Source organism: Falco cherrug, chromosome W (genome assembly GCF_023634085.1).
Source record: "Falco cherrug isolate bFalChe1 chromosome W, bFalChe1.pri, whole genome shotgun sequence".
Lineage (NCBI taxonomy): Eukaryota > Metazoa > Chordata > Aves > Falconiformes > Falconidae > Falco > Falco cherrug.
In genome coordinates, this window is record NC_073719.1 from 17768681 (window position 1) to 17777670 (window position 8990).

Genomic DNA, 8990 nt, shown 5'->3' on the forward strand with positions numbered 1-8990 from the left:
CCTATTATTTGTCGTGAGTTCCAGAACGTTTGCACCTTCTATGAAATTGAAGACATTTGGAATAGCCTGACGTCCTGGTTTCCTGATTTACAGCTATGGATTAAGAAGTTCATCTCCAGATACCTTTCTCCTCTTTCTCTTTGATCGCTCCAATCCATTTTACCTATGTAGCTTGTGCTTTAAGGTTCAGAGAGGAAAATTTGGACTGTCTTTCAGTAGTGTCTCTAATATTCCCTATGGGCAACTCTTCAGTAGTGGCAATAGACCTCATGGGGATTTGCTTGAACTAACAATTATACAGCTGAGAAATGTATTTTTTATTTATTAATTTCTATCCCACTCCCCCCCCCCCCCCACACACACACGATAATTAATCCCTCTTTTATTCCTGCTTACACCCTGTTCTCTAAGGAAAGCAGGCAATAATTATAGCCAAGAATTTGCTATATTCAGCTGCAGAGTTGGTTGAAGATCTGATGTAAAGTGATGTAAGTCTTATGGGGCTGAAGACAAAAATATTGAGGCTGGAGAGCTGGGGAGCAAGGCTGTCCACGCAGTTATTAGCTCCAGGGACTGCTTTTCCTACTTGTCCGCACCTCCTCAGGAGACACTGTGCATCAATAGTAATTGGAAAAGCCTTCTATCATTTCCCCAAAGTGCTCATTACCTGCCTTTCTCTTTCACTGTACGGCTGAAACTTATCTCATTAAGTGTAGGAGCCAAACTTGAAGACCAGATGTCCCTGATGGAAGAGACAGGGCTCGTCAGGGCGTTCTCCCTCGTCATGAGCCCAGGGTGTCTGTGGTGCTGTGGACTTCAGGTGTTCAGAGGAGCCTGAAGAAACCTCTCAAGAACACCAAGTCCGGAGCAAAGCCCACAGTCCCTGGAAGCGTTAATGGGCCCCACTGAGGGCCATGCCTGAGAAAGCCTCCCCATGGCCTTGTTAGAGCCCGTCCTTGGGGGCTGTGAGTGCAGGAAGGCAAAGGCGCTGTGCAGGCAGCTCTGCTGCTGAGCAAAGCCTTGGCTTGCTTGATGAAGCAGAAAGGCCAAGCCGTGACCTGCAGCCGGTGGGGAGGTGGGTGCTGTCCCTCACAGAGGGCTCAGGGCTCTTCCTGGGGACCATGGAAGGTGGGCATCCAATGCCCAGTGAAGGACAGCAATGGCACAGCAACTTCCAGCTTCCCCATGGGGCTGCAAGGAGGCAACGATGCCCCCGTGCCGTGAGGACATCATGTCTTGTCATGGCCCTCAGAGGCAGAGACAGCTGCCACAGCCAAGGGGACACAGACCTGGGTTCTACTGGTGCCTTCCAGCCTTGACAGTGCCCTCTGCCCTCTCCACCACAGGCTGTCCTACATGGTTGGAGCCCTGACCCTGTTTCCCTGCAGGCTGCAGGCACCATCTCGCTGCCCTGCCTTGCTCTCACCCCAACATTGCCATACCTTCACTGAGGTACCTCCACTCTCACCGGCTGTTCCTTGAAACACAAAGCCATGGGCTGATCCAGGCTCCCTCTGGCTGAGCTCTTGCACCGCAGCAGGACCCTTGCAGTGACAGTTCTTCCTCCCGATAGCCACTCTCCATTTGCAACATTACACTTTGTGAAATCTTTTCCCCTCTCCTCTTTTTTCCCACTACCCAGGAAAGCTTTACCACCTCAGGAACTGCCTTCCAAGCAGGGAACATAATAGCTATTTTTGGTGGTCTTTCCCCTCAAAAAAGTGAAGTCACCTCCACATGGTCTTCTAAACCACATGGCTGCTGCTGGCCTTTCAGCTTCTCCCAGAGACGTGACCAAGCCACATGCCTGCTGCTGTCCTCTCATGTCCACAGGCAAAATGGACATGACAGCCTGTACCCCAGCCCTTCTCCTGGAGAGGTCCTATGCTGTAGCTTGGCAGAAGGACTTTCCCAGCCATGTTCCTGTTGCCGGCCTGCCACCTCCAGAGACAGAACTGACCTCACAGGCCCCTTCACAGCCAGGCATGTCCTCCTGCATGAGGAGTTCCTGAGAATCAGCTGTCCTCCTCATAGCATACCCCTCTGTCACCCTCATTCTAACCCATGACCTGGCCACAGAAAAGCAGCCTTGTTTCTTTCAGATTTTTCAAGTGCATTTCCCACAAGCCATTTGAGTGGAGAAACATTCTTCACATGAACTTCCGTAGTTGTGTTGACATACACATGATATATGATCTTTCATATATATGGCTTTTTTTTCCAGGTTGGACTGACCGCTGGAGATCATCGAATCCAGCCCTCCAACTGAGGCAGGGTCAGCTAGAGCAACTTGCTCAGTAACTGGTCTAGCTAGGCTTGCAATATCATAGAGGCATAGGAACAGAGAATCATTTAGGTTGAAAAAGACCTTAAAGAGAATCAAATCCAACCGTTACCACAGGACGGCCAATCCCATCACTAAATCATGTCCCGAAGCACTGCATCTATGTACTTTTGAAACACCTCCAGGGCTGGTGATTCCACCAGCTCCCTGGGCAGCCTGTTCCAATGCCTGACCATCCTTGCAGTGAAGATGTTTTTCCTCATATCCAATCTAAAGCTCTCTTGGTGTAAATTGAGGCATATTCCTCTTGTTCTGTCACTTCTTACCTGGGAGAAGAGACCTACCCCACCTTTCAGGTCTACAACCCAACCTTTCAAGTCTACAACATCCTTTCAGGCAGAAAGATCCCCCCTGTGGTTCCTCTTCTCCACACTGTACAACCTAAGTCCCCTCAGGTGCTCTTCAACAGTGCAGGGCTCCAGACCCTTCACCACCTTTGTTGCCCTTCTCTGGACATACTAAACCACCTCAACATTACTGTTGAAGTGAGCGGCCCAAAATGGAAACACAGTGTTCAAGGTGTGGCTTCAGCAGTGCCGAGTACAGGGGGTCCATCACTGCCCTGGTCCTGCTGGCCACACTGTTTCTGATAGCAGACACGATGATATGGGCCTTCTTGGCCACCCGGGCACACTGATGGCTCATGCTCAACCATCTGTCAACCTGCACCCTCAGGGTACTTCCCCACCAGGCTGCCTTCCAGCCACTCTGGCCCAAGCCTGTAGCGTTGTGGGGGGCTGTTGTGACCCACGTACAGAACTGGCACTTCTCCTGGTTGAACTTCATACAACTGGACTCATCCAAATGATCCAACCAGTGCAGATCCCTCTGCAGAGGTTTACTGCCCTCATGGAGATCAACACTGCCACCCAATTTGGTGTTGTATGCAAACTCACTGCGGGTGCACTCAAGCCAGATCATTAATAAAGTTCTGAAGCAGGACTGGCCCCAACACTGAGCCCTGGGGAACACCACTCCTTATGGGCTGTTGTCACCTGAATTCACTCCATTTACTCCCCCTCTTGGGGCCTGGCTGTCCAGCCAGCTCAAAACCAGCGTGGAGAACCCACCGAAGCCATGAGCAGCCAGTTTCTCCAGGAGAATGCAGTGGGAGATGCATCCAAAAGGCTTTCCTAAGGTCCAGGTAGACAGCATCCACAGCCTTTCCCTCATCCACTTGGCAGGTCACCTTGTCCCAGCAGGAGATCAGATTCCTCACGCAGGACCTGCCTTTCATACATCCATGCTGGCTGGTCCTGACCTCCTGGTTATCCCGAACCTCCCTCCTACCCTTCTTGTAGGTGGGCAGCACTTGACTAACATTCAGCCTTCTTGGACCTCCCCAGTTAGCCAGCACTGTTGGAAGTCACCCCTGTGGTGAGGCAATAGAGAAACAGACCAATGATTTTCAAAGTGTCCCTGCATCACGGGATGTCCATTGTCAAGGACACAATCAAAAGCACAGAGGGGCTGAGCTGGGCTCTGTGAGCGCTGGCAGGGAAGAGCCCTGGGGCCAGAGAAAGAGCTGCTGGCAGGGACAGCTGCAGGCAGCAGAGCCCTGGGCAGGGAGGGGGGGAGATGCTGAGGGGGACCCTGATGCAGGGCAGATAGGGGCACCTCCTGGCCATGGTCTGCCGTGCAGGTGCCTTACCTGAGCAACACACCTCTGCTCTCCTCTCCCACCCAGCACAGCCTTTAGACCGTTGGTTCCATGTGTTTCAACAGCTCCTGGTCCAGCAGAGCAGCAGAAGGGATGAAGTGCATCTCTCCTGCTGCCACGTGCCATTTCTCGCTGAGCACAGCCTGAGGGTGACTGCCCTGCACTGCTGCTGTGTGGGAGGTGGTGTGCCGGGCTGGGGAAGGGGAAGGAGTTCCTGAGTGTCCCTTTGTCTCTCTCCTGGCCTTGCTCAGATGCTATTGGCATTGCAGACAGGCTCTCTGGCAATAGGGGTTTCAGCTGCCGGCTCAGGCGCACACCTTGTGGGTCCTCCTGTGCAGACATGTCCTCAGCAAGGAGGTGTCCCAGCTTTCCCCTAACCGATGATGCTGTGGGCAATGCAGTCTGTGAGGCTGGGGAAGGAGCTGACTCTCTTTCAAGAAGTTCACATGGTCGGAACCCTTTAAACATCTCTCTGGGGTGTCCACCCAAGGTCTATGCTGCTTCCAGGGCACACGGTGAGCCCTCGGTGTCCTTGGATAGCAGTGTGGTGCTGAGCCTTCGGTAAGGGATGAGGCATTCTGTTCTCTGCAGTGGATCCCTCTGCTCTCAGCAGTGCCTGGCTGCTTGTCAGGGTAACATGGCAGTGTGATCACTCTCCATCTAGGAAAGGAGCAATTGCCGGGCAGCTGGGAAGGAGAGGGATGGAGAGAGCAGAGTCCCTGCCTCTGCCCTAAGGCACAGACAGTCCCCTTGCCTCTCAGCACTCACTCTGCTCTCCCTGAGCACAGCACAAACCCCTCCTGACCTGACTCTGGCCATGGCCGTTGCTCAGCATGGGCAGAGCCGATGCTGACAGGCCCTTCTGCGCTGGGAGCAGTTTGGGCTGAGCCAGTGCAAGGCCAGGACTGGCCCCTGCCCCCACGGTTCCCATGAAGTCCCTGCTGCAGAGCAGGGCTCACTGCTGGGCAGCCAGCAGGAACAGCCCCTCTCCTCACAGCACACTCGGCCAGCACTCAGCACAGCTCCAGCCACGGCTCGGAAGGGAGCTCTCCTAGGAACGGCAGAGGGGGGGCATGGGGCACGGGGGGTGCATCTAGGAGAAACAGCTTTCACTTGCCTTAACAGAAGAATTGCCTGACTTGTCACTACTTTTCCTCCTTGAGCAGGTTCCCATGCCCAGAGGCAGCACATGTCCAACAGCAGCTCCATCTCCCAGTTCCTCCTCCTGGCATTTGCAGACACGCGGGAGCTGCAGCTCTTGCACTTCTGGCTCTCCCTGGGCATCTACCTGGCTGCCCTCATGGCCAATGGCCTCATCATCACCACCATAGTCTGCGACCACCACCTGCACACCCCATGTACTTCTTCCTACTCAACCTCTCTCTCATCGACCTGGGCTCCATCTCCACCACTCTCCCCAAAGCCATGGCCAACTCCCTCTGGGACACCAGGGACATCTCCTACTCAGGATGTGCTGCACAGCTCTTCCTGATTGTCTTTTTCCTTTCAGCAGAGTGTTCTCTCCTCACCGTCATGGCCTATGACCGCTACGTGGCCATCTGCCAGCCCCTGCACTACGGGACCCTGCTGGGCAGCAGAGCTTGTGTCCACATGGCAGCAGCTGCCTGGGCCAGTGGGTTTCTCCATGCTGCGCTGCACACGGCCAATACACTGTCACTGCCGCTCTGCCAAGGCAATGCCCTGGGACAGGTCTTCTGTGAAATCCCACAGATCCTCAAGCTCTCCTGCTCACACACCTACCTCAGGGAAGTGGGGCTTATTGTGTCTGGTGCCTCTTTATTCTTTGGCTGTTTTGTTTTCATTGTTCTGTCCTATGTGCAGATCTTCAGGGCTGTGCTGAGGATCCCCTCTGAGCAGGGACGGCACAAAGCCTTTTCCACGTGCCTCCCTCACCTGGCCGTGGTCTCCCTCTTTGTCAGCACTGGCATGTTTGCCTACCTGAAACCCCCCTCCATCTCCTCCCCATCCCTGGACCTGGTGGTGGCAGTTCTGTACTCGGTGGTGCCTCCAGCAGTGAACCCCCTCATCTACAGCATGAGGAACCAGGAGCTGAAGGACGCACTGAAGAAGCTGATGCAGTCAGGTGTCTCTCAGCAGCACTGAACTGCCTGAATCTCCTCACAAGGCATTTCCTGGTCATCTCTGGAACATCCTGTGCATTTAGCACTTTTAACGTCACAATTGTGTTTCTCCTAGAATGTTTGCATGCACTCCACTTCCTCAAAGGAATGAACCCAGCCTGCCTGACCCAGAGGCTTTTGTACGTTTGCATCCAGGATGGTGCAGCTGGACTCCTGTGTCACATCTCTGTAATTTAAGGGGCTTGTGTAGTGAAGATATCTATCAAGTTCCCCATAGAGTAAAGCACCAGTGTAGAGCTCAGCTGTGTGAGTGTGCAAAGTTGGGGCAAATAACAGGGTGGGGGCATGCGGCAGGGTGTCCTGGTGTAAATCCTTGGGTCACGGTGAAGGAAGCAAGGCAGTAATCGGGTGGGACACAGGGCTCTGCTCAGTGCCATGTTCCCTGGATACCCAGGGGAAGCTGCCCCAGGTGCCCCAAGATGTCCTAAGCATCAGTCGTTTCCTTTGCTTGTTGTACACCCCAGTCGCTACGAGGAACATTTGCTGCATGGTCAGCTCTGTCATCCTTAGTGGCTCAGTGATACCCAACTCCATTGCAACTCTAAATGTAAATGGAGCCACTTTCCTACTGTCACTGGTTACACACAAGTCCCATAGCTCTTGCCACAGTTGGCCACTCAGCCAAGGCTGTGGTCAGACATCTCCAAATAGATCATGTCCTCACGGCTTTGCTTTGACAAATAGTGAAGTAAACCACTGACGGAGATCCCACCAACTGGCCTGGGTCCAGTCTTTCACTCTCCATGTTATCTCAAATAAACCCCATTTTCTCAGCCTCTCCTTGTCCATAACATGATCCAGGTCCCAACCATCCTTCTGGCTTCTGCAGGACTTGCTCCAGTCTGGCAGGGTCTTTCTTGTGCGGGGGAGCCCCACTGTGGGCTCAGCAGTCCTGATGTGGTCCTGTGGAGGGTTAACCATGGCCAGCACCCAGCCAGCCACCCAGCTGTTCATCTGCTCCCCTGACTCAACAGGACAAAGGGAGAAAATAAACCAGTGATGCTCCTGGGTCAAGGTACAGGCAGAGAGACTACTTACCGATCCCTGTCATAGCCAAAGATGTGTTGTCTTGCCAAAGATCAATTTCATTCATTGCCAATTAAAACAAGATGTTGATTGTGAGAAACAATGACCAAAACATTGAAGACCATTCCCCATTTTCTCCCAGGGCTAAATTACTCCATTGATCCCAATTCACCTACACAAGCACACCCTGAGAGGTGTAGGGGGGATGTTGAAGAGGGTTGATGGCACACGAAACCGCTGCTGCTCCTTCCTCGTCACACTTCTGCCCTGCTCCAGCGTGGGTCCTCTCCATAGACCCTGCTATCTTTGCGGTCAAGGGTATGCATTGTTCATTTCATTCTGTCTTGCTTGTGTCCTTGAAACTCAGAGAATGACAGAGAACGTTGACATTGGAAGGGACCTCTGGAGATCACCCAGGGAAACCCGCTAGGAGAGGCACGGCCAGCTGCAGGAGTGGTCTGGAAACTAGGACCATGCGCGGCAATCAGTTAGCTGAGGGGAATGCGCTCGAGCTTGTCTAGACAACAATTAACATGATGAGGCATGTTTGCAGAGCACAGGGGAGTGGGAGACGGATGGCACCAAGCTTGGCGCCAAGGAAAGGTAACACCTTGCGGTTAATTGATGGTAGTTAACCACCAGTCAGGGATTGCCTAGTATGCAAGGCTTAGCTTCAAGAACAAATCTGTTTAAAACGCGCAGCTTCTGAAAGTGTATAAAAACGCGTGCTTCTGTACAATAAATTGACATTTGCTTGCATCAAGCTGCGTCCTGTCTCTTCATTCGCCGCAAATTGGTGACCCCGACGTGATGCGTTTAAGGATCTAACGTGAAGGGCTCTCGAATCGCCTATCTGAGCGACATGCAGCGAATCCCACAGACCTCTGAATGATCTGCTGAAAGGAAGCAGGAGCCAGCCTGAAATCCCTCCGGAGTTGAGAGGTGAGCTGTGGGAAATCCGTAACGGGGAATCAGGCTTCGTCCCCAGAAAGAGACGTATATGGACTCATAAAGGGTCTTCTAGTCAGATCCGGGAGTCCGTGCCTCAGTCTCCTCAAATGGTGACCCCTATGGTGGTGTTCCCAAGCCTTGGAACAATAAGGACGGAACTGGTCTGTACAAAAAGACAGCTCGTGGAAGAGGGCTGCGTTCTGGAGGAGACGTCTTGGCTGAACGATCATCTTGCTGGCTGGACCAGGCGGACAACCTAAACCCCGAGGATAACACCTGTATTCATCGAGACAGGTGAGCAGCCAAGAAACTTTAGAGACTTTGAAAGAATGAAAGTGTGTACAGACAGCAGCCAATTGTATGATGCTGCCGCGGAGGGGAACTCCGTGTCGGGAATGCATTTAACATCTTGGTGGCAAATTCTGACTACTCTTTGCCAAGTGTGGACTAATTCTACTAGCGGTGCTAAACCAGAGGAAGCTGTAAATTCCACCGACAGCGTGACTCTTCTCAAGACACCGTCAGCGATGGCGATTCTGTCCACACCTCCTCTGCCCCCAAAGCTTCTGTCACTGATTGCAGCGACCCTCACAACACAGGACCAAGCACGGGAACAGGACAACTCGGACAATGATTTTATTGACACTGATAAACCTTTTGATCCAGGTCCTATAGATCTGGAAAAGAGCTAGACCTTTCCCCCATCCCCTTGTCTCTCCTGATGCATTGATTGTATTTTTGGGGAGGGTGAAAGGGAGTGTGAGGGATTGGTGGCAGGAATGCAAGTGGGAATCAGTTCAGTGATGGGTTTGGGGAGTTGCTAGGGCATGTTCAGTATTTTGTCAGA

The 8990-nt window shown here is 52.8% G+C and overlaps 1 pseudogene; it reads left to right on the forward strand.

Annotated features, from left to right (window-relative positions):
* The first annotated feature begins 5181 nt into the window (after positions 1–5181).
* LOC129734503 (olfactory receptor 14C36-like) lies at positions 5182–6128 on the forward strand (annotated as a pseudogene).
* The last annotated feature ends 2862 nt before the right edge of the window (positions 6129–8990 follow it).